Source organism: Rattus norvegicus, chromosome 6, assembly GCF_036323735.1.
Source record: "Rattus norvegicus strain BN/NHsdMcwi chromosome 6, GRCr8, whole genome shotgun sequence".
In the NCBI taxonomy this organism is placed as follows: Eukaryota; Metazoa; Chordata; class Mammalia; order Rodentia; family Muridae; genus Rattus; species Rattus norvegicus.
In genome coordinates this window covers 34,491,857-34,517,869 of record NC_086024.1, presented here as the reverse complement: position 1 = coordinate 34,517,869, position 26,013 = coordinate 34,491,857, and the positions used below count along the sequence as shown (strand labels likewise).

The following is a 26,013-nucleotide window of genomic DNA, read 5'->3' as shown; positions in this document are numbered from 1 at the left end:
CCACAGGCTCTTCCAACATCGAACGGGAAAGCACTGCACTCAGTCAGAAATGAAGGTGCAGCCAACTCTTGCTGCCTCAGGCACTTTGATCAGAGGCATAAAAGCTGGGAACTAAGAAATCACTCTGAGCCCCAGCTGGGAGGGGGAGAGCTGATAAACCAGGGAAATATTCTTTGTAACACGAGCTTGTATTTCTTCCTTCATCTCCAGGCCTAAAGAGGGGAGGCAGAATATATGATCATCAGCACTGGGTGATAGATGCTCAGAACTTCTGGGTCAGCTCAAGGGCTCACTCTACTCTGTGAAAAGGAAGATGCCAAATACCTAACATGACCGTGTGCATGAGCTGATGACACACAGACAGCTACTGATATTCTCCTTTGCAGAAGCCTCTGGAAAAAGACCTAGGACGTTGGGCAGGGCCAGGATGTCAGTGGTGTCTGAGTCCAGGATAGTAACTGAGATAAATTTCAGTTCCGTTTATAAAGACAGAATTTAGAATGCAGTTATAATTATACTGGGTTAGGAAGGTGTCAGTAGTAGACCCTTTCGTACTAATAACTTCAACAACATAGGTAATTAGCTAGGTTTATAATACCAGATATGAATCTCTTCTTATTGAGGAAGCCTTAAGTCAATTAGACAATTGTTGGTTAACCCCAAGACATAAGTGCCACTATCAAACCAGGGTGGTCATTGACGTGGTCCTGGGCTTTATAGCTGGGTAGGACTATTTCCCCTTTTCTCCCTTGTCAGCTTGTACAACCCCTATATAAGTGATATTAATCTTATGATATATGAGTTAATCTTCAGAGAGGAGGCCTCCAAGAATCTTCCGGCTCAATTCCCCAAGTCTAGTGTCTGAAATGTATGAAGGTTTCAAAGGTCTTGCTTTCTGATTCTGGGAGGCAACCAAGGAAACAAGCAATAACCTATATTATTTGAGGAGTCCTTTGGCTGCCACTGACCAACAACCCGAGGTAAGTTTTCCAATATCTGAAACTGGAGTTTTTACTTGATAGTCTATGGCTCTTAGGGGGAAGCGTTATCACCTCAAGTAGCATAACTTCATTTAAATATATATTTATGGAGTGTGTGTGTGTGTGTGTGTGTGTGTGTATGTGTGTGTGTGTGAATACATTTGCAGAGCCAGGAGATCAGGAAATCAGCCACAAGACAACATCTTCTATTCAGGCCAGGGAAGCCTAAATCATTAAGTCTCAGCAAAAGAATCATGTAAACAACTGCGTAATGCATAATGACCACACTGGATGACATGCCAATATGGATAGAGGAAATCTCACCCTTCCCTAGCGAAAGAGCTACAGACAATTAATGACTGCCTGACATAGGAGAATCAGTCTTCTAAGAACTTTCATGTTCCTCTAATCCCCAATGGTCAACCCTAAACACACATATATGCAAGCAACACTAGGGGGAATTCAATAGATTATAAACATGTAGACATATGTGAAAACGTGTGTGTGTGTGTGTGTGTGTGTGTGTGTGTGGTGTATATAAATTTTAAAAGAAGAGGTCAATAATTTGAAAGAGTGGACATGGGAGGACCTAGAATGGGAGACGGAGGAGTGGAAATTCTATAACTACAGGACTCATGTATGAAATTTAAAAAATACAGATAAGAGGAGTTCGGTACTTAGTGCATGCCATCTGGGAACAAAGATCAAGCAGAGAGAGGGTATCCACATACCTGGGAACTAATCAGAACTAATTGATAAGTGCTGTGGAAACTATGTATACCAGGACAACATCATCAACGAAGATGGTGAATGACCAATTAACTGTGATGTCGAGGAAGGCTGCATTATAGAGGTTACAAGCTGAGTCTTGATGAATTAATACAAACTCCTTAGGAAGCCATGCAGAGAGAATGATCTGGGAAAAAATTTACACAAGGACACAGAGTTATGATATGTTAAGTTCTGTCCAGCAGAGAGGGTTGAGTGTAAATGAAGGCTCTAAGGCCAGATCCTGGTGCCAGTCCTCGTGACCTCTAAACCAGCTAGGAGCCATTATTTCCAGATCACTTCTCAACATGCAGGTACCAAAGTGACATGTCCCCTTGCGCAGTGTTTCCCACAGTGGGCCGTGAACTGGAATGATTAATGCCCATATATCATTTCATTGCTTGGGACTGCTGAGGGGACCCTGTATGTGTTGTTTAAAACTCCAAAAAAAAGAAGGACTGAGCCTCACAAAGAACAAAGACTCTGTGGACATGGATGAAAGATCCAGTTTCCATGATACCAAAGGACATGTCTTCAGGACCAGATCTATGAATCAAAAGATAACAATCCCCAAAAAGGAAACATATGAGGCCGCCCCTTCCAAGAGGCCCCTGTCCAAGGCCCTGTGTGTGAGTCACTGCTGAAGAAAGCCCAAGTATCTGATACAGATCTCAGCAGCACTGGCAGAGGCAGGACAGGATGAGCTAATAGATATTTTCCAGCCTGCATGTCTATTATCCCCAAACAAAATGACATGAGCTTCCAAGCAGCTCCTCTCTGCTTGTGTGCACTATAATTAAGCAAAATGTGCACACCCACTTCCATCCACCCAGAGAGGGTGGGAAAGCCCACAGAGGCACAGCACAGTTGTCTGCATGCTGTTGGCGCTTAAACCCACCTGCCACACAGTAGCCTCTGTGGCTTCTCCGTTAGCTTTTAGCAACATCCCAGGGAACAGGGGAAGCATTCCAGTCTTAGCAGCCTGGCTACCTCCACTACTCATAAATGTGGGCCTCCTTGAACCCACTAACCATGACTCTGGCACTAGAAGACCCCCATTCACCATCCAACTTGTGTCTCTCTTAAGGGACTGCAGCATGGCATCTGGTAGGACCTGGAGTTAACCACAGCCCCACTCCCTTTCCAGACATGGGTCTAGCCCAGAATTGAGTCTACGATTCCTGCAAGAGACATGAGTACAGGGGTTAGGACTTCTCCTTCCAAAAGTCCAAATATAATGAACCAAAGGGCCCAGACCCTGGCTCCTCGAGTCTCCAGTGCCCACCTCCCAATGTCTTGCTGCTTTGTGGTTACTCACGTCTGACCCTAGGTTCTTTTGCTGCAGAGTAAACAAACTACATGACTGTAACCCTCTGCCAAGCTCCATTTCCAAGAACAGGTCCTGCACATCTGTAGCGACCTCAGCTGTCCCTGCTGGTGATCTTCCAGAGTCTACCTCACTTTGGCTAGCCAAGTGCAGGCCAGACTCAAGGAGGGAGGGGAACTTGGCTGAGCACATCAGCATTGTCAACAGTTTGAACATCTGAAACATGTCCTCAGACACTCAGTTCTCCTGTCCCCATCATAGAAAACTGTCACATGCTAGTCCTGTCAAAAACCCAGAAAAACACCCTCAGCCTCAAGCACAAAGTTCTGACATGCTTCCTTCCCCTCTGAAGCCATCCCCTATCCATACTATATTCTCAGATGCCGGTCAAGCTAAGGATTGCAGGCACCTTCTCTCCCAAGCACAACCCTCCTATGGTCACCAAAATAACCTCTCTAAAGTGGCCTCTTGACAATGCCAATTTTTTTGGCTACGTAAACCACAAGAGCTCCCCATTTCCAGCAGGAAAAAAAAAATCCATTTACTCTTCCTCCACAGCTCTTCTTGCTGTTCCTGAATGACACTTTGGGTCTCATGTCTTCTCTCCTGCCACATTCTCTTTCTGCCACCCGTAGAGGACTACCCTCACCTTGCTTTTGCCATCCCTGAATTCCATATGATACCATTTCCTCAATGCTTAGCCAAGTCTCACTTTCCTTTGTCCTAATCTCACCTCATCTTTGCCTGTGTCTCACCTTGGGCCCTGGAGGGACTCCATCTCTCCAGGGAAGTCCTGGAGACCTTGATTCAGCCTGGTGTACAAATAACTGCTCAATAGATCACACTCATACATTAGACAGGACAAAGGGACTCTGTTCTGCGTCATGTCAGAGAAGTGGCTTAGGAGAAAGGTTAGTATGAACTGAGCTTAGGAACACAGGCCCTGTGTTCAAATCTGTCTCTGCCACTACCTACTAACCAGGTAACTAAGCACATTTCTTAACCTCTCACCCCATCTGAGTTTTGTGGCAATCAAGAGATGCAGAATAAAAGCCCAGGCCTATACATGGGAAGGATGAGAAAATCACCCAAAAATCACTACCCATCACTATCATCCATTATAATGTCTCTCAGTTATTATCACTTATACATTGCCACCAAAGACACCCCCAAATGTCAGACACTTAGGATCTCAAAACATATCCTCAGCCTTCACAGGCTCTAGCTGAGAACTTCACTGTCCTTAGTAAGAGAAATGACAGGAAGAAACCAGTCAGTGACATAGAAGAGGAGTTGCCCACTGGAGGAAGCCCTTGGGAGAGGTTTAGGCCAAAGCCCTAAGGGATGATTTAAATCCCAAGATACATTCCTGGGTACCACTCTGAGTCTTCCCCGTTAGCTCTCACCTTTCTGAGGTTGAGGTTAGACTTTCAGTCATGTCCAGAAACAAACAAGAATCAGATGCTTCTGGGAAGAACTTAAGTCTCCACCTCCAGCCTCTCGTTCAAGACAGTGATTTAAAATGCCAAACGGGAAAAAAATGATTCATGCAAATTAAGGGCAAATTGAAAATCTGTTCATCTCCTTCTTCTGGTGCCTGGGGTCTCTTGTTGGGGAATTTTTAAATGGCTCAGCTCATCTGAAGCCAGAGCCTAGAGAGGAGACAGATTGGAAACCTACTCTCCCTATCTGTGTTACAGCGAGAGAGTCTCATTCCAGGAGCCGCCTTACCAAAGACATTTCTTCCCACACCTGACAGTGAGAGCAATCCTTCTAGATACATCTGCCAACAAAGTGGCCTTTTAGAGAGATGTCTCTCAGAGAACTCAGAAAAATCTTCTTACAAAAGCAATGTTTCCTCTGCCCTTAAGAGAGCAAATTTGGTTTTTATGCAAGAGTCGGGTTGATAATTCAGATGAGAGCTGATGCCAGCATCTTGAACTCAGGACTTTTCCAGACACATAACACTGTGTTTACCTCAGAGTCTTAGAAACCTCCACCTCTCTCCTGGACAGAACGTTTCAGCTGGAGAGAAATGCTCCAAAAGTGTCATCCCAGAGATGGTAGCTTATAAACACCCTCTCCTTAGCATGCATGGGCTAACGCATGCTCACTTGAAGATCTGGGCCATCTCAAGCTGTATGAAACCCCAACTCTGCCCCAAGTGTGTCTGTATCCTCTAATGGCTAATATTGTCCATTCCTGACATCCATGGTCCTAGGTTTTCTGGGTTGCATGTTTCTCCTCCTGAGTCCCCGGTTGTCCTCAGCACAGAGCTAGTCTTGGATCACACACCTCTTGAATGCCTCTTTGTCCTAACCTCAGTTCTCAACCAAAAACTCAGGGTGCATAGTTGGTCCAGTGGGCCACTTTCTCCTGGTGTCTATCACCACTTTCCTTGCCCCTCTTCCGTGAGGTAGGTAGAAGCTTGAAGGGGGATAGAGGAAGGAAAAGGTGTGGTCAGGATGTATTTTATGAGAGAAGAATCTATTTTCAATACAAAGAAAGAAGAAAAGCAAAAGAAGGGGAAGAAAAAAAGAAATTCTCAAAATAGGAGTGGGGGGAGGCCTACGCCCAGAGCTGACCCAGTCCCACAAATCTCTGTACCCAAATCCTGTGGGAGAGAGAGTGGGACTCTCAGAAGTGCAGTCAATCCTGAGAGTTCAGGGGAGACCACCACTTCTGCTCACATTCCTGGCCTAAGAGGAACCTGCCTAGAGCCCTCTGGACACAGGAATCTAGGAGCAGTCAGAGAGAGGATCCTTCTGTTCTCTGCCTACACCCAGAGCTGAAACCCAGTTACCAGGAGTGCTGACACACCTAAGAGCAGAGGTAAGATCATCTTTTCTGCTCCCAGGGACCTGCCTGGAGCACTCAGGACACACAAACACAGGATCACTCTGGGACAGGTCCCTTCTAGTTCCTGCCTGTGCCATGGACTGTCCCAGTCCCACAATTCTCTGTACCCAGATACCCATGGGAGAAAGGAAACTGACACATAAGCTTATAGGAGGGTCAAGCCACTGTCAGAGACAAGACCATCTAACGCCAGAGACAACCAGATGGTGAGAGGCAAGCACAGGACACTAATCAACAGAAACCAAGATTACTTGTCATCATCACAGCCCAGTTCTCCCACCAAAGCAAATACTGGATATCCCAACACACCGGAAAAGCAAGATTTGGATTTAAAATCACATCTCATGAAAATGATAAAGGATTTTAAGAAGGATACACAGGTAGACAAGTAGAAAGCATTTAAAGAAGGAACACAAAAATCCCTTAAAGAATTATAGGAAAACACAAACAAACAGGTGAAAGAATTGAACAAAACCACCCAGGATCTAAAAATGGAAATAGAAACAATAAAAAAGTCACAAGGGGAGACAACTGTGGAGATAGAAAATCTAGGAAAGAGATCAGGAGTCATAGATGCAAGAATCACTAACAGAATACAAGAGGTGGAAGAGAGAAGGGGTAGAAGATACCATAAAAATCATTGACACAACCATCAAAGAAAATGTAAAAAGCAAAAATCTCCTAACCCAAAACATCCAGGAAATCCAGGACACAATGAGAAGATCAAACCTAAGGATAATAGGTATAGAAGAGAGTGAAGACTCCCAGCTCAAAGGACCAGTAAATATCTTCAACAAAATCATAGAAGAAAACTTCCCTAACCTAAAAAAAGAGATACCCATAGGCATACAAGAAGCCTACAGAACTGCAAATAGATTGGACCAGAAAAGAAATTCCTCGTATCACATAATAGTCAAAACACTGAATGCACAAAACAAAGAAAGAATATTAAAAGCAGTAAGGGAAAAAGGTCAAGTAACATATAAAGGCAGACCTATCAGAATTACAACAGACTTCTTACCAGAGACTATGAAATCCATAAGATCCTGGGCAGATGTCATACAGACCCAAACAGAACACAAATGCCAGACAAGTTTTCTATATACAGCAAAACTCTCAATTAACATAGATGGATAAACAAAGATATTCCATGACAAAACCAAATTTACACAATATCTTTCTACAAATCCAGCCCTACAAAGGAGAATAGAAGAAAAACTCCAACACAAGGAGGGAAATTACATCCTAGAAAAAGTAAGAAAGTAATCTCCTTGCAACAAACCCAAAAGAAGAGAGCCACACAAACATAATTCCACCTCTAACAACAAAATTAAGAGGAAAAAAAACTATCACTATTCCTTAACATTTCTTAACATCAATGAACTCAATTCCCCAATAAAAAGACATAACAGACTGGATATGTAAAGAGGACCCAGCATTTTATTGCATATAGGAAACACACCTATAAGGTAGTGACAAAGACAGACACTACCTTAGTAGAGTAAAAGGCTGGAAAACAGCATTCCAAGCAAATGGTCCTAAGAAACAAGCTGGAGTAGCCATTCTAATATCCAATAAAATCGACTTTCAACCAAAAATTATCAAAAAAAAGGTAAGGAAGGACACTCCATATTCATCAAAGGAAAAATCCACCAAGATGAACTCTCAATCCTGAGTATATGTGCTCCAAATGAAAGGGCACCTAATTTATAAAATAAACCTTACTAAAGCTCAAAGCATACATTGCACCTCACTGTCATCCCACTGTCATCAATGGACAGAACGTGGAAACAGAAACTAAACAGAGACATAGAGAAACTAATAGAAGTTATAAGCCAAATGGATTCAAAAGATAGAACATTTTATCTTAAAACAAAAGAATATACCATCTTCTCAGCACGTCATGGTACCTTCAAATATTGACCATATACTCGGTCACAAAACAGGCCTCAAGATATATATATATATACAAGAATATTGAAATAATCCATGCATCCTATCAGATCACCATGGACTAAGGCTAGTCTTCAATAACAACAAAAATGGCAGAAAGGCCACAAACACATGGAAGTTGAATAATGTTCTACTCAGTGATAACTTGGTCATGGAAAAAATAAAGAAAGAAATTAAAGATTTTTTTAGAATTTAATGAAAATGAAGGCAAAACATACCCAAACTAATGGGACACAATGAAAGCATACACTACCAGCTTGACAGCACACCTAAGAGCTCTAGAACAAAGAGAAGCAAATATACCAAAGAGGAGGAGATGGCAGGAAATAATCAAACTCAGGACTGAAATAAACCAAGTAGAAACAAAAAGAACTATACAAAGAATCAACAAAACCAGGACCTGGTTCTTTGAGAAAATAAACAAGATAGATAAACTCTTATCCACACTGACCAAAGGGCTCAGAGTGTATCCAAATTAACAAAATCAGAAATGAAAAGGGAGCTATAACAACAGAATCTGAGGAAATTCAAAAGAAATCATCAGATCCTACTACAAAAGTCTATATTCAACAAAACTGGAAAATCTAGAAAAAATGGACAATTTTCTAGCAAATATGAGGTACCAAAGTTAAATCAGGAACAGATAACCCATCTAAACAACCCCATAACTCCTAAAGAAATAGAAACAATTATTAAAAGTCTCCCAACCAAAAAGAGCTCCGAACCAGATGGGTTCAGTGCAGAATTCAATCAGACCTTCGTATACCTCATACCAATGCTGTCTAAACTATCCCACAAAATAGAAACAGACAGAGCACTACCTAATTCCTTCTATGAAGCCACAATTATGCTTATACCTAAAGCACACAAAGACTGAACAAAGAAAGAGAACTTCAGACCAATTTCCCTTATGAATATCTACACAAAATTACTCAATAAAATTCTCACAAACCAAATCCAAGAACACATCGAAATGACATCCATCACAATCAAATAGGCTTCTTCCCAGGAATGCAGAAATGGTTCAATATACAGAGATCCATGTAATCCACTATATAAACAAACTCAAAGAAAAAACAGTATGATCATCTCATTAGATGCTGAGAAAGCATTTAACAAAATTCAACATTGCCTCATGTTAAAAGTCTTGGAAAGATCAGGAATTCAAGGCCCATACCTCAACATAGTAAAAGCAATATACAACAAACCAGTAGCCAACAACAAACTAAATGGAGAGAAACTTGAAACAATCTCACTAAAACCCGGGACTAGACAAGGTTGCCCACTCTCTCCCTACTTATTCAATATAGTTCTGGAAGTCCTAGCCAAAGCAATCAGACAACAAAAGGAGGTCAAAGGGATACAAATTGGAGAGAAAGAATTCAAAGTATCACTATTTGCAAATGATATGATAGTATACTTAATGGACTCCAAAAATTCCACCACAGAAGTCCTAAACCTGATAAACAACGTCAGCAAAGTGGCTAGGTATAACATTAACTCAAACAAATATGTAGCCTTCCCCTACTCAAAGGAAAAACGGGCTGAGAAAGAACTTAGGGAATCAATACCATTCACAATAGTCACAAATAACATAAAATATCTCGGTGTGACTCTAACCAAGCAAGTGAATGATCTGTATGACAAGAACTTCAAGTCTCTAAGGAAAGTAATTGAAGAAGATCTCGGAAGATAAAAAGATCTCCCATGCTCATGGATGGGCAGAATTGGTAAAAATGGCCATCTTGCCAAAAACAATCTACAGATTCAATGCAATCCCCAGCAAAATTCCACTCAATTCTTCATAGAGTTAAAAAGAGCAATTTGAAAACTCACTTGGAATAGCAGGATATCCAGGAGAGTGAAAACTATCCTCAATAATAAAAGAACTTCTTAGGGAATCACCATATCTGACCTAAAGCTATATTACAGAGCAATGGTGATTAAGAAAAAACCTGTATGCTATTGGTACAGAGACAGACAGGGAGATCAGTGGAATAGAATTAAAGACCAAGAAATGAACCCACACACCTATGGTCACTTGATCTTTGACAAATGAGTTAAAACCATCCAGTGGGAAAAAAGATAGCATTTTCAACAAATGGTGCTGGTTCAATTGGAGGTCAGCATGTAGAAGAATGCAAATCAATTCATTCTTATAGCCCTGTACAAAACTTAAGTCCAAGTGGATCAAGGACCTCCACATCAAACCAGATACACTCAATCTAATAGAAGAAAAAGTGGGAAGAGCCTCAAATACTTGGGCACCAGGGAAAATTTCCTGAATAGAATGCCAATGACATATGCTCTAAGATCAAGAATTGACAAATAGGAACTGATAAAATTGCAAACTTTTGTAAGGCAAAGGATACTGTCATTAGTACAAAACGGCAACCAACAGATTGGGAAAATATCTTTACTAATCTTATATCTAATAGAGTGCTGATTTCCTTTATATGCCAAGAACTCAAGAAGTTAGGTTCCAGAGAATCAAATAACCCTATTAATAAATGGGGAACAGAGCTAAACAAAGATTCCTCAGCTGAGGAATATTGAATGGCCAAGTAGTAGTACTTAAAGAAATGTTCAACATCCTTAGTCACCAGGGAAATGCAAATCAAAACATCCCTGAGATTCCACCTCATATCAGTCAGAATGGGTAAGTACAAAAACTCAGGTGACAGCAGATGCTGGCAATGATGTGGAGAAAGAGGAACACTCCTCCATTATTGGTGGGATTGCAGACTGGTACAACAACTTTGGAAATCAGTCTGGAGGTTCGTCAGAAAATTAGACATAGTACTACCTGAGGACCCAGCTATACCTCTCTTGAGCATACACCCAAAAGATGCTCCAACATATAAGAAAGACACATGCTCCACTATGTTCATAGCAGCCTTATTTATCATAGCCAGAAGCTGGAAAGAACCCAGATGCCCTTCAACAGAAGAATGGATACAGAAAATGTGGTACATCTACACAATGGACTATTACTCAGCTATTAAAAACAATGACTTCATGAAATTCATAGGCAAATGGATGGAACTGGAAAATATCATCCTGAGTGAGGTAACCCAATCACAAACACATACACATGGTATGCACTCATTGAAAAGTAGATATTAACCCAAAGGCTCAAATTATCCGATACTATCCACCGATCACATGATGCTCAAGAAAAAAAGATGAACAAAGTGCAGATGCTTCAGTCCTTCTTAAAAGAGGGAGCAGAAATATTCATTGGAGGAGATATAGAGACAAAGGAATGGCCATTCAGAGCCTGTCCCACCTAGGGATTCAGCGCATATACATACAGCCATCAAACCCAGACAATATTGCTGATGCCAAGAAGTGCATACTGACAGGAGCCTGATTTAGCTGTCTCCTAAAAGGCTCTGCCAGAGCATGACAAATACAGAGCAAAATGCTAGCAGCCAACCATTGAACTGAGAATGGGTCCCCATTGGAGGAGTTAGAGAAAGGATTGAAAGAGCTGAAGGAGCTTGCAATCCCTTAAGAACAATAATACCAGCTCCCAGGGACTAAACCACCACCCAAATAGTACACATGGACAGACCTATGGCTCCAGCTGCATATGTAGCAGAGGATGTCCTTGTTGGGCACCAAGGGAGGAGAAGCCCTTGGTCCTGCCAAGACTGGACCCACCCCCCATTCTGCCCTGTGTAGGAGAATGTCAGGGCGGGGAGGCAAGAAATGGTGGGTGTTTGGGTGGGAAATACCCTCATAGAAGAAGGGTCGGAGGGATGGGATAGGGGGTTCATGGACGGGAAACCAGGAAAGGGGATACCATTTGAAATGTAAGTTTAAAAATCCAATTTAAAAAAAAAATGAGGGGGAAAAAACGATTTATTTTTTAAAAAAGAGCTCCAGGTGCACTCTTCTAGCAAGTGCTGCGAAGTTTAAAAAGAGCATGAACATCTTTCCAGTTAATAAAATAAAGACTAACAACAGCAATGAAAACCAAAATGTTGGATTTGATTGGAGAGAGAGAGAGAGAGAGAGAACAAAGTTGTGTTGGTTATGAAGGTAGGCAAGGTCTGTGAGTAATTAGGGGAAAGAATATGACCAAAATACATTGTTTTAAGTAAGAAAAAGAAGCAAAAAGGTCTCTGGCTGCAGGTGAATGAATGCATTAAATGATTCCTACTCAAGCTAAGCTGTGAAAATGGGAGTTCTTCTGGGCTATCCGCTGAGCAGAGGCACATCTGAGCCATAGCTGGGTTTCCAGCAGGCAGGTGAGGCACCAGAGTGATGTCAAAGCAGGGATGATATTCACTCCAGGGAGACCTCACTGAGCAGATGAGTTCAAAGTTCTGCTTTTAATCGATTCAGCCTGTGATAACACTGGGCAGCACTTCCTTGGAAGATAAGGACTAAGAAAGGCATCGATTATCAGATAGGGTATCCATCACACACACACACATTCCCTGCCCAGCCAGGGGCCAGAGTCAGCTTTGATCAGCCTTGCCTGGCATACTGATTGCAGGCATGAATGGAGCCTCCTGCTCCAGTCCCACCCCTGGCCAGACGGAAGAGCCTGAGTCCCACCTGCAGAGCTGGATGCTGGCTTGTAGGAAGGAAAAGGCAATGGCCAGGTGCACTTCCACAGACAAGAGTGTGGAAAATCTCTGTGTTTGCTGCTTTCTCAGCTAACTTGTAAAGAATGATTGCCAAGCATGAGATTGTGATATTCCTTAAAACTGATTATTATGCATATAACTGGCACTGTGCACACCTCCTGTAGGGGGCGCACTCTTTAGGAGCAAATACCACACATAACAGCTACCATCCCAGTCCCCCTCTTGAGAATCAGGTTGACTCATACCTGATTTTAATTACACTTTAAAACAGTTTCACTGACGTATTCGCTGAATATAACATTGCCACATACAATTTTTATATGCATATGGGTGTCCATATGTGTGCAGACAGGTGCAGATACTTGCACAGACATGGAGAGGCTAGAGGCACTGTCAACCTTGCTTTTTTGAGACGCAGTCTCTTTCTGAACTAGAACTCACCAAGTAGAATGGCTAAGGTTCTGCCCATCTCCACTTCCCCAGTTCTGGGATTATAAGGGAAGCAAGCTGCCTTGCTTGACTTTTTCACTTCAAGACTAAATTTGCCAACCCTTCAAACCTAATATTTAAAGGGCAAAGTGCTACTAAGAATACGAAGGCTCTCTTCTTGATGGGTGAGAGGTGTTCACCTGCAGCTATCGCCTCCACTTTTTAGACCTAGATGTTTCCAGTCATCTTTGTGGGCTTGGAGAAGTCTCCAGGCTCTCCCACTGCACTCTAGATTTCTGGTGGATACCTCCTGCTGTGTTTTGTTTGTTGGTTTAGTTGCTAGAACTATTTCCTGAGCCACAAGTTGCTTGCAATCAGGGCATGACAGAGTCTAAATGGAACCTGAGGTATCCTTAGCCACAGCTTCCAGTGCTGCCTGCTCAAAGCATGCTCAGAGAAACTCCACTAATGACTAGAGCTGTCACTGTTTAACCAGGCATTATGTGTCGCATGTTGCTAAGCCCTTGGCAAACACTGGCTCATTGAGTCTTCAGAATAATCTTTGGATTTTTGGCATTATTAATCCCATTATGTAAATAGGAAATGACCTGAGGTTCAGAGAAGCTAAGTGATCTGTCCAAGGTCACACAGCTTGGGATTAGATTCAACCTAAGGACTGGTCCTGCTCCCCAGAAATATCAGCCTGCATGAGGGCATATTCTTTGTGGATGTACAAGCTGTGTATGTTCGGCTTCTTGACAGATGTAGAAAAGATCCAAGGAAGTCTGAGTACTCAACAGAAACATCTACAAGGAAGGCAAAATGATTTGCCATTTTGAAGGTTGCCAAGAATCGAAAGCTCTGAGAAGTAGGCACCCAAACCCACAGAACCTCTACAAGGAAGTGCAGATCAGTGCCAGATTCTGCTATGCCCTCTGGGAGGAAACGCTATCCTATGAAGGCACAGGGTCAGAGCAGCAGAATACAGAGGATGGAGGCAGAAGTGCCCATCTCTTGACCCCTGAGTTCTCAGCACTTCCCTGATTCATCTGGGTTACTCTCGAAAAAGAGCAGTGCCTTGTGGCTACTATTGAAATAACATGCAGTTGTACACTCTCCCTGTAGGGGGGCACACTCGTCAGGAGCAAGTATCACAAAATTGCCTCTTGAATCATATGTTTTTATTGCACACAAAAATTCATTATATAAATTTTATGCCATTGTGCATGCTGTTGTTATACACAATTTTTGTGTTTGTGTGGCTGTGAACATGCATGGTTTTGTATAGATACAGGTATGTAGTGAGTGCTTGCATTGGGTCTGCCCAAGAGCTAGTCCTAGACCAACAGATATACAGAAGAGAAAGAAAGAAAGATGTCCAAGGGAGGGTCATGAAACAGACTGATACAGATTCAAAGCCTGGAACACATGGACTACAAGTGGCCAATGATGTATCCTCTGTCACTTGGAAAGCTTCAGTGTAGACTGCACTTGATGTAGTGGTATGCATCTCCAGGAAGAGCTACTTAAGCCCCCTGATAGTACCTTGGAAAATTCAGAGGGGTTTGACATCACAGAGAGGAAGAAAAGTAGTCTTCTCATTTTATTAAAAAAATTCTAGCAAGTCTATGGTAAATGGGCTAAATTCTTCCTTCTATCTGATTTATGTAAAAGCCATTGTTCACCCTGATGGTCCTCAATATATCACCGAAATGAACCTTATGCATCTGGTATTCCACCCCCCAAAGCCACATAGAAAAATGGATGCTAACAAGGAGGCCTTTCATTTTCTCAAAGAAAGCTATTACCTCTGATAATACAGAGTATTTCCAAAGATCAATAAAAGCAATAAATCAATGCAATCTATTAAATATAAGTGCTTTTCTACATGAACACTCAGGCTTAGTCTAGAATTGCATGTCACCAACACCCAGCGAAAGGAAGGTGCCAGTAGCTACTTATGATGAAAAGGATAGATACAGCTATAGCTCAAGAAGAGATTTACAACCAGAAGTGGGGACATTCATGAATAGTCCACTCTCTAATTCCTGGTTAAGGCCCTCATGGAGGTGAACCTCTGTACCATGGTACTGAGTCTCACACACATCCTCACCCTTGCCACATTACACCCAAGCTTGGTACCTGGGACAGAGCAAGCGAGTATGTGAGTGAGCAATGGGAAGTTCCACTGAGTAAAGAAAGCATGAGTGAGGTGAGACCAAACATGAAGGGTATCATCAGCATGGGGACTAATCATTGAATCTTTCTCTTCTCTGAGAGGATGAAGAGAAGGGTTTTCCAACCTTCTACCCAGGGATCTGAAAAATATTAGAAAAGGTATCCTACATCCCAAATCCTGACTCTTAGAACTTTTTAAACTATTATGGAACTCTGCTTCCACTGGTTCTGCAAGAAACCTTCCCAGCTGCTGTACCAGGGAAATAGAGACTGTAGCCTTCCACCAAACTGCGGCAAACCTTGGACCTCTAGCTCCTACCTTGGCCTCAACTTTAGTCTTGCTTTCTCTCTTGCAAGGTCACGAGAGGAAAGAAGCCATTCTAGAGATGCTGTAAGACTTGGTACATAGGTACAGACTCTCAGGTGCTAGCCTAAGAGAAGGCTTTTCCCTATAGATAGTGTTTGAGAGAACCCTCCAGGACGCCTTATGCATTTCCATTTTCCTATCCACGAACCTTTCCAAAAGATTTTTCCTATCCTTCCTTCCAACCATCTCTCCATTCATGTTCCCATCTACCCTCTACACAGCCATCTTTACATCTTTCTATCTTCCCTCCAGGCTATCGATCAATTCATTCATCTATCTATTCCTCCCTCCACTCATTCATTTACCCATTAATCCATATTCCTCCCTCCCTCCACTTATTTACCTATTAATCTATCTACCCATTTATGCTTCCTTTTAATTTTCTTCCTTCCCATTCAATCATCCACTTCTTCCTCCTTCAATCCGTCTTCTTAGACATCTACCCATCCGTCTACCTATCCCTTCCTCCATTCATCTACCTACAAAATTTCTTCCTTCCTTAATTCATCCTCTTATCCATCTATATATCTATACACTAATCTCCCCACCCACCCCCACCTCCTTCCATTTGAGTTCCTACCCATCCACCTACTCATCAAGTCACTCATCCTCCCCTCCATTGATCTACCTAACAATCTATCAATGTTACAAGCACCTATTGAGAGCACTATTGCATATAAAGTGTATAGAATGGTAAAGGATCTCACAAACATCCAGCATGTAAAACAAGTAACAAATTTACTTGCTGATCAGTTATTTGACAGTGATGAAGGGGTTTGAGGCCTGCATGTTGCCAAATCATTTGTGTGTCCCTGGGTAAGTAACTAAACCTCCCAGTGACTCCAATGTTAAATCTGTAAAATGTGGACATTGAGGGCACAAGGCAGATCTCTGTGAAGATTAAACATAATAATAATTATTTTCTTAAAGGATGAGAAGTAATAAAATCAGCAAGTGAGACTAGAACAGTTTAATTGGGACAGGGTTTTATTTAAATACTTAATAGAGGAAAAATAACTAAATATCATATTTATCATTTGACAAATATTACTACTTAAGAAAAATCTAAAGTTTGAACTTAGTTCTCACAAAGTGAGACAGTTACTTGCAACATATTACTAACCATAATGTATTAGGCTTCCTATGAATCAACAACAACAACAACAACATTTTAAACTAGAAAAATGGATAACAGCCTTAATAGGCACCCTCAACAGAAGGCATTCCAATTGCCAATATATCTGATCAATAACTGAGGAATGCAAGTTAAAAGCACTAGAGGATCCTCGGAGTAACTCTACGACAGCAATGATACTCCCAAATTTGTCTGAGATTTGAATGGAATGGTCTTGAAAATGGTTGTAGTTGGAAAAACCTGTTTAGCCCTACCTACTAAAGTAGAAAATACCCATGCTTTATAATCTATCAACAGAGCCTAGGGAGATAGCTCAGAGGCTGAGAGCTCATGAGACTGTTGCAGAGGATCCCGGTTCAAATCCCAGTACCCATATACCAGCTCATCTCTACAACTCCTGACACAGGAACTCTAACAGGAACTCGTGTGCAGCATATACATACATGCAAGAGAAATGTTCACACACATAAAGTCAAGTAAATAAATCTTACAAAAATAATCCAGCAAGACACTCCTCAATATATACTCAGCATGGATGTGCTTCTATGCACAAGAACATTCATTGCACTGTTAACCCTGATAGAACTAAAAAATCCACATATCCATGATGGAGGCAAAATAATTAATGTGCTGTCTAGATGCAACAGAATACTATGCAGCAATGAAAGGTGAATGGCAGGTACATTATCAAAATCAAGGTCAGACCGCCTGGCATAATAATTAAAGAAGCCAGGTCTTGGTCTTTCTAGGCTTCTATAACAAAGCCTATAATGACTATATTTTATAAGAACACATATACATTACTTATGGAGCCTGGGCAGTCCAAGTTTCAGATGCCACCATATTCAGTTGCTGGTGAGAACTACTTTTTGCTCTCAAGGAAATGTCTGTTGCACTCAGGAGGGACAAAAGCTGCCTCTGTCTCCTCACACAGGGAAACTTAGGTCAAAGGCCTAGCTACTTCCCCTGAGCCTGTCAGGCAAGAATCCTATATATAAGGCAGATTAATTCCTCATGGTTTTGTCACTTCCTAAAGTCCCTTCTATGTTACCCACAGAGAGGATCAAGGGGTAGCATGGGGGACGCCAGGAGAGTTTTCAAGATTTTGACCTATTTCTTGATCTGATGATCATTTCATGATATTTTCTTGATTTCTGCATATTTTGCTTCCTGGAGTTTTAACTGTTCTTTTTTTTTTTAATTTAACTTAGTTTTGAATTTTGAGACAGGGTCTCATATAGTCCAGGTTGGTCTTAAACGTACTAAATAACTGAGGCTAGTCTTGAATTCCTAATCATCCTGCCTCAGTTTCCCAAGTACTGAGATTATAGGCATGCCTGGTTGTGTACTTTTTAATATCTGTCATCCTCAAAATGTTTGAAGGTTTTACCAAGTCTATAAACATTTATATTTAAGAGCATGGTTATAATAAAAACCGTGAGAGCAATAAAGACTAAAGATGTGCTAGAATCAATTAGTATTCACAAGATATATATTTCGTTATGTGTGGCTCACATAAATGAGCTTACATAGTCGCCACAACATTCCTCTTGGACACATAAGATTATCGGTCCCATTTTATAGATGGTCAAACTGATGTATGTGGAAGATAAGTTACTTGCTTTCACAACACTCAGAAAGTCAGCTACAAAGCCAAGATTCAGACCCAAGCACAGAGTATTTGATCTTGACCACCACACTGGGCTTTCAGCATGCCAAGGATTAGCTCAATAACAGGTACCTGGTTCCCTCAGGGTCCTCTTCCATTATTGTAAATATTAATCTTCCTCTTGACTCACTGAATCCTGTTCAGGAAATCTGACTGCCATCCATCATTCCTTTCCCAATTTGTTTTCGGTTCATTTTTTAATACTCATTCGTACCCCGAGACTATGGGTCCCTGTTTCAAAAACTCTAACAAAGCACTGTCTTCTTAGGGCCTCAGGGATATCAAAGTCATAGTAACAGAGCCTTTCACAGCACGAAATAAGATAGCCAAAGCCGATATCCAGAAGGCACCATCCACGAGGCTCATTGGTATCCTGGATAATTGCTGTCCTGTCAAGCAGCACAGAGCTTCTGGCTTAGGGGGTAAGATGTTAACACAGATTCGAGTTTCCTCCTGATTCTCAGGAGCCGGAACTGAGGGTGACAGGATCATTGGGAAAGCCTGCTCCAAACAGTGGGCATCTTCTCCTCCTTGGAGGAGTGGTAGATAGATGGCATGGGTATATTCAGAATAAAACAAACAAAGAAAAAACATCTAATACATGCTAGGAAAAGTAGCAGGGGCCCAGGTTCCTGGCCTTGAAGAGGCTACACAAAATAAAAATAGTTAAGCAACATCGAATCCCAGGAAATGCTGCCCTTCGAGATTGTCCTGGTCACCGGCCTTCCTCCAGTGCTTGCTGGGAAGCCTATTTGATTTGTCCACTGAAGACCGCTGGAATGGCTCTGTATGTGGGCAGGGTCCTTTCCATGCCACACTCATTTGTAATCACTGCAGCGGCTTACTTAATTACAACTAATGGGTGCGCTGTGCGAAGTGCTGGGTGGTTGAGAATTCCCCTCCCCCAGCTGTGAATCTCTAAGAACATTCAACAAAGATGCTCAGCCAGGAAGCAACCGTATTTGTCCATACCGGACTTCTACCCTTGAGGCCTGCCTTTGGTAGAGAAATCTCACCCAAGAAGTTTCCCCATGGGACACCAGCGTGGACAGCTATGGCACCTACAGGCTGTGAGGAGACAGGGTGTCCTATTCCTGAGCTGCCATTTCTGAAAGCCGGATGACAGGGGCAGAGCCCCCCTCCACGGGCCTCCTACAGAGGCTGTGATTTGCCATGCACATTATTAATGAGCTTCATCTTCAAGTTATTCTGGCTGCATGTGGAGCTTAGAGAACTTGGGAACACAACTTGGCAGGCAACATAGGTTTTAAAATGCAGCCCTCCCCCTAGCCCGCTTTTAAAAAAATCATATCAAAGGGGAAATCAGGGGAGTGTACAGGGTGGGGGACTGTAGAAAACAAGGGCTTGAAAGAGTAAAGCGAGGAAATGAAGTGCTTCTTAAAGAATTAATTTTAATACCCAGCCTTGTTTCTACTCTGTTCTGCTCCTCCCAGCCTGAGGTTGCTCTCCTGCAAGAGACCTTACCCATTTTTCAAGGTCTAGTCAACAAATGCAAGTCCTTCCAGGCCATGGGGCTGTTTCTAGAAGCCCTCCACTGACTTCCCCAGGTCTCAGAGCACTTCCCCTCCCTGCCCCCACATCCCTTCCTGGTAGCCATTTGGCACTTCGTTCGTTGAATTATTCATCAAAACAGATATAGAGGTCTTGCTGTGCAGCTGCTAATCCCGAATCTTAGCAAAGTCAGCTTTCCCCGTGGGTGTCTTGTGTTTTTCAAGGGGCTGAGTTCCCAGGAATAGGAAGCACGGTGGTAGGTTCTTGGCCTTGTTGTTCAAGGCCTAGAAGGAGGCTTGGCACCTGCTATCCCCTGAGAGATGACTGCTAGATGACAGGGCACACGGATGGTGGCCTTGCTCACTCACCCCTCCTGCCTCCTGCCCCAGGAACCTGCCAATAGCATCATTACCCTTTTCCCTCAGGGCAACTAGGAGCGATAACTGGTGTTCCAAGATGAAGCTCTTGGGAGGTTAATCCACCTTTTCTCCTGAAAGGAGAAACTCTCTGAAAAGATAAAACTGAAACCCCAGATACTGCGTCCTCCTGTAGAACAACTCTGTGTCTAAATAGTCAGGCCAGGGTGGGGAGACGAGCCCATCAGCTAAAGATGGGGTTTTCAGACATCCATTTCATGCACATCAAATAACTTGATGAAGGCAGAACCTTATGGGAAGATGGTAGAAGGGCAGAGATAGAGACCTGGGTCCTGCCCTGTGACAGACAAGAACAAGAGGCAGACATTAGAAGAATAAGAAACTGTTTACCTGCCTGAAACTGACCCATTCATAGGAACCAGACTCTTAAGAAGAAGCTCCGTGGAAGGTCATGGAAGCTGTATCATATATCACCCGTGTTTCCTGCCCAGCTCCCTCCAAATGAAGAAGCCCTTTGCAACGAAGTGCCTTCCCTAAATAAAGTGTTATTTTCAGCATCAACGGTCACTGGCTCTCTTCTGTGATTTTCTCAACCTGAGTATAACTGGTTTCCATCCACTGAGGGTCAGTCCCAGAGGCTCACAAAATATGAGGGGAATCGCAGTGCAGAGCTGCTTATAGAAACAAGCACAGGAAATCCTGTCATGATTTATCAGTCCTTTTTTCAAGTTCCCATTAGTATTTTATATGTATTGATTTTATATTAAAATTAATTTTCTCTGATCAAAGCTTTTTCCCAAAGTTTCTATACTGTATTTACTGCTCTTTAATATAAGCTGCAATGCTTATATTGCATTGCAGCTTATATTAAAGAGCAAGTCAGCCATATTTTGACTGGAGCTTAGGGATGTTGACTTGGACTCTCAGGTACTCACACAGAGGAGACAGAAGAGCCTTGCCACACCAAATCTTCAGGTTCAAGAGCCACTATCTATCAGCTAGTCATGGTGAGTTATGTCTGTACCGTATCCATAATACTCAGAGAAAGAAGGATCAGAAGAAGTTCAAACTCATCCTCGGCTCCAGGGTGAATTGAACTCCAGAATAGTAGGCTACATGAGACCCTGTTTCAAAGGTGTGAATCAAAAATGTCTAAATGAAGACCAAATGTCTTAGCACTCTCAGGGCCAGACAGCAAGACTCTCTCAATGATGAGAAACACACATTTCTACAAGCTCACTGCTATCCCCAGATTGCCAGTCCTCACTTTGCTTCAGGAGAGAGGGGGCCGCCAGACATGTTGTTCCTATTGCAAGACGTGACAAAAATGAGTTTCCTGGCCAAGGTAGCGGTGCCTGGGAGGCCTTGGACCTCATTCCTCACGGAGCACTTCAGGGAGCTGTGAGGAAAGTTTTCTTCCACTGGCAGACAGCCTTCTCCAAATCCTGGTGGGGAGAGATGCTTTTCTTCAAAAAGAAACTTTGGCCAGCACATGAGCTGCCTTGGGAGGAGCATCACAATGAGGAATGACCCACGGGAACATCTGTTTGGAGATTTGGAAAGAATCTCCTTGTTGTATTTGACAAACATCCACAGCTCTCAACTCTCCTATGCAAAAGTCTGCATTACTGAATCCAGCAAGAGGCACTCACCCTCCTTTTCTTGTATAAAAATCTCAGGATGCCTGCACTGTACCAGGTTCGACAGAGATGCATACCATTCTCCCCACACAGTGACCCTGAACAGGGAGATATCAGAACTGCTCATCTCAGAACCTGTCAACACGTCGTCTTCTCTCTTGGAAAGGTTGCAGTCGGGGTTAAATAACAAGTGATTACGGAGAAGTGCCTTTCTCATTGAAATGAGAATTAATATTAATGCAATTATATGCTGATGGATAGATTCAGTGTTCTGCTGAAACAGATCAACATTTAAACTCTACCGTTTAACAGAAACAAAGCCATCCTGCAAAGACTACCGGGAGTTAAGTCAGTAGGCAGACACACACAAAGGATTCTACTGGGTATAATTTCTGCCAGACTATTCTAAGAGTTAGAGTCGGGGAAGGAGAACGAAGAAGAAAAGGAAAAAGGGCAAACTTTCCCAGTTGAAAATATATGTTCCCATAAAAAGTAAAAAGTTGGTTTGTTTTTTAGGAAACACCGTAAATAGTTCTCACTGAATTACTTGGCTATCTCACCCAAAATTATTGTTTCATGGGATTTTAAGACCTTAAAAAAATATTGTGCCATAACTAAAGTAGGACCATTTCTCCAAACAGTGGCATTGCAAGCAGAAGTCAGGAGAAAGGAAAGACTCTTCTAGGACAGTGGAAAGTGTTTGTCCATTCCTGCGAGTCAGGTGGTACAACCAGAATATCCCTACACAAAAGTATCCATAACTGCATCTGAGTCCTACATTTGGAATGGTTCTCCAATTATCAGCCAGAGTTACCTACCAAAACCGATGGGCCATTCAAACTCTGAAGAATGGGTAGAGATCTGAATGATCCTCCAAATTAAGTTAACCTCACCACTACTTGAAACATATAGACCCAAGACTCAGTCAGAAGGAGGTGGTCAGTCACTGGGAGGATCCAAACTGAAGTCACTGGATACCAAGCATGGTGCCTTGTTTTTTTAGCTAATGTTATGGGTTGAATTTTGTTCCTCATCGCCGAATATATTTTAAATTCCTGGCCCCTAGTACTTTAGACTATAAGTTCATATTAAGATGTTATCAGGCTACAAGGAGGTCTTTAAATCGTCTTAATCCAGCGTGATCTCTGTCCTTATTTTTTTTTTTTAAAGAAAAATTGGCCATAGAAACAAACGTATGTGTCAGAGAAAAATATCTGTGAGAAGACAGGAAAGAAACAGCCCCTTGCAAGCCAAGAAGAAAAGCTTTGAATGGTTCTCCTTTTACAAGCGTCAGGAGGAACCAACCCTTCCCAGACATCACACCTGCTCTGTAAATTCTAGGTTGGAATTCCAGTCTTAACAAATTCATACAGAAAATCCGGATGTCCTGGAGAAAAATTCAATGCCCATGAAAATATTTGCCTTCTATTTCATTTAGGCATCTATACATCTTAGTTTCCCTAAAATGAAAAATATAATACTAGTTAAAGAATTCTCTCAAATGCTAGCCTTTAAAAATACAGTCTTGGGGCCGTGGGTGTGGCTCAGATGACAGCGTGTATCCCTTGCATGCAGGAAGTTCTGGGTTCTATCCCCAGAGCCATATGCGCAACATTCCGCCCCTCTCTTATCTCTCTCTTCCTTATCTCTCTTCTGGATAAGCATAGGCTCCATTGAGCCCCTCAGTCGAGCTTCTGTCTTTGATGCACCTGGTTAGATGGTGTCCAGCCCTCTCAACCTCTTTTCCGAAATCACAAGCCACAGACGATGAACAGAAGGGGGAAGCAGGACTGATATTCTTGAGATACTCATATCCTTATTTGCATTCTTTTCCCCCACCCTAAGTTAAACACATACTTGCAACAATGTTTCTTTGGTGCTTAGATGGTGCTTTGACCCTCACCTGCTAGTGTCTTCCGGCCAGTAGCACCGTGTCATATGCAGAGGGAGCTGCTGGAACAGTGCTCTGGAATGGTCAGGATTCACAGCCGTTAACCACCTCCAATGTTTGAACAGCTCACAAATGTGTGCAGAGTCAGAGTCTTAGCTGCTTGAAGGATGGTTTTCTATGTCTGCCACAATCCAGACAGCAGATGTGTGTTTCCAACGAGGTGGCTGCAGACAAGAAGACCTGACCACCTCCCAGCTAAATCCTTATTTTCCTCCTTTCAACAGGTTGCTGCTCGGGATCTCCCCTCAGTAACTTTCTTCAGCTTGCTTTGAAAAGGAGAGAAGGCCTCCAGTGCATCCCAAAGGCCTTTCTGACTTTGGGCAACAAGTGGGTTCACGGGAAACCTTTCTAGAAAGGTGCTGGGGGGTGGCTTTGGGGGGCCCCAAGACAGGATGCCACTGGGCATCCCTAGGGAGATGGGCATGCGGGAAGGGCAGGAATCCCTGCTGCAGTGGGAAACTGAAGCCCCTCTGGAGCTGAGATAGAGAGTGGGCCGAGAGGGGGAGGCTTCGACAGCAAAGCACACTCCTGCTTCCTAAAATATGCTACAAGAAAACCTTAAATTCGTCACCCTCTATCAGTTTCTGAGACACATCTGTTTATGTCTGCCAAAGAAAATGGGACTCTCTAAAAGAGCAGACAAGCTGTATGCAAGCCTGTCTCAGAGCTCGCAGAAGCGCTCGCTACTGTTACTTCATTGTGGTGCATCGTGTACTGCCTCCCCAGTTGCCTGGGTGCTGGCTCTCTGGGCATGCTAAGCTCCTCTGCAGCAAGGGATAGAAGCCATCCCTTTCTCTGGCAGCCAGGAGTCTCAGCGCTCTCCTTCCGTGCTTACTTAAATAGAGCTGTCCTCACTTGCGATTACTTGTGTATTTTCCACCCAGCCCCTAATTGCCTTTGTAATGATTCCATTTAAAGGGCATCTCTTTTCCAACACAGCCTGCCTCAAGTCCTCTTCAGAAATAAATGGCAAACATCATCAGGCATTGCTGGAGACGCACCTGTCGCCAACAGGCTGTGGGTGACCTCCGCACTTTCCATAAAACCAACCGTGTAGGGTGCAATCGAGCATTGCCGGACCTCCCAATGCCCTGTAGCTGTATGAAAACTAAGCTGTTTGTCCCAAACCCCCAAATATCACCTGTCAAGTTCCCTTCCTCCCACTCTGCCAACAACACTTAGGAAAAGTCACAGATTTCTCCTGAGAATTTGTCATTCTCCTAGTTCTTGACTTGAAGTGACAATTTCCTGAGTGAAGAGCCTGAGGCTGCTATGCAAACAGGAGCCTGAGAGCAACAAGTGGGGAAAGCTTACTGTCAGTGAGGCCTGCAGTGTCTCCACCTGCTACTTGTCCACGCTCGCTCTCCAAACCCAGCTCCTCACAAGACCTAGTCTCAATATCTTATTTGCTCCTAAAGGCTTTTCTTGGGCTTCTGGTCCACAGCTCAGAACCAGAACCTTTACCTTCTGTCATGTTTTAAATATGCTTGGCCTAGGGAGTATCACTATTTGGAGGTGTGGACTTGGAACAGGTTTGTCACTGTGGGCCTAGAAGTCAATCAGTCTTCCAAGAGCAGCCTTCAAAGGAAGATGTAGAACTCTGAGCTCCGCCTGCACCATGCCTGCCTGGATGCTGCCCTGCTCCTGCCTTGATGATAATGGGCTGAATCTCTGAACCTGTAAGCCAGCCCCAATTAAATGCTGTCCTTTATTAGACTTGTCTTGATCGTGGTGTCTGTTCAATTCAGTAAAACCATAACTAAGACACCTTTCCATCCTAACAAAGGAGAACTACCCATAGCTTCCCGAAAGCCAAGTTTGCCCTGTTGTCCTCTGCAAGTGACTTCTACCCTTTCTACTTCTCCCTGCTCCCACCACAGAAGCAAGAAAGACTGTTTTTGTTACCCATATGGCAAGGCGTTTTCTTCTTGTAGTATAATATTAGTTCAGCAACGAAAAATATTCATTTCAAAAGCCAGGTATCGTGGTGCTGAGGGAGAGAATCATGAATCTGAAGCCACCCTTGGCTACATAGTGAGAGAGTCTCAGAACACACAAAAAGAGAGAAAGAAAGGAGGAAGAACAGGAGGGAGGGAGGAAAGGGCAGAGCATTCATTTCATTCCAGAACTCTTCAGCATGCTTCCCTTCTGCATGTTCAGAGTCCCCGAAAGAGCCCAAAGAGTCAGCTCTTCTCTATAGGTTATGGATTGCTAAGTAGCCTTGTGGGACTTTGGATATCAGGATGATGTCATACATTGTGTGAGAA

The 26,013-nt window shown here is 42.9% G+C and overlaps 1 long non-coding RNA gene across 2 annotated transcripts; it reads left to right on the top strand.

Moving 5' to 3' along the window:
- Window positions 1–23,776: 23,776 nt before the first annotated feature.
- LOC120093235 (uncharacterized) lies at window positions 23,777–25,462 on the top strand. Of its 2 annotated transcripts, XR_005486357.2 has the most exons (3): window positions 23,777–23,890; window positions 23,971–24,073; window positions 25,243–25,462. It is a non-coding gene; the product is annotated as an uncharacterized LOC120093235 (long non-coding RNA). The 2 variants fall into 2 exon arrangements; XR_010052407.1 differs by having other exon boundaries at window positions 23,787–24,073.
- Window positions 25,463–26,013: the final 551 nt, after the last annotated feature.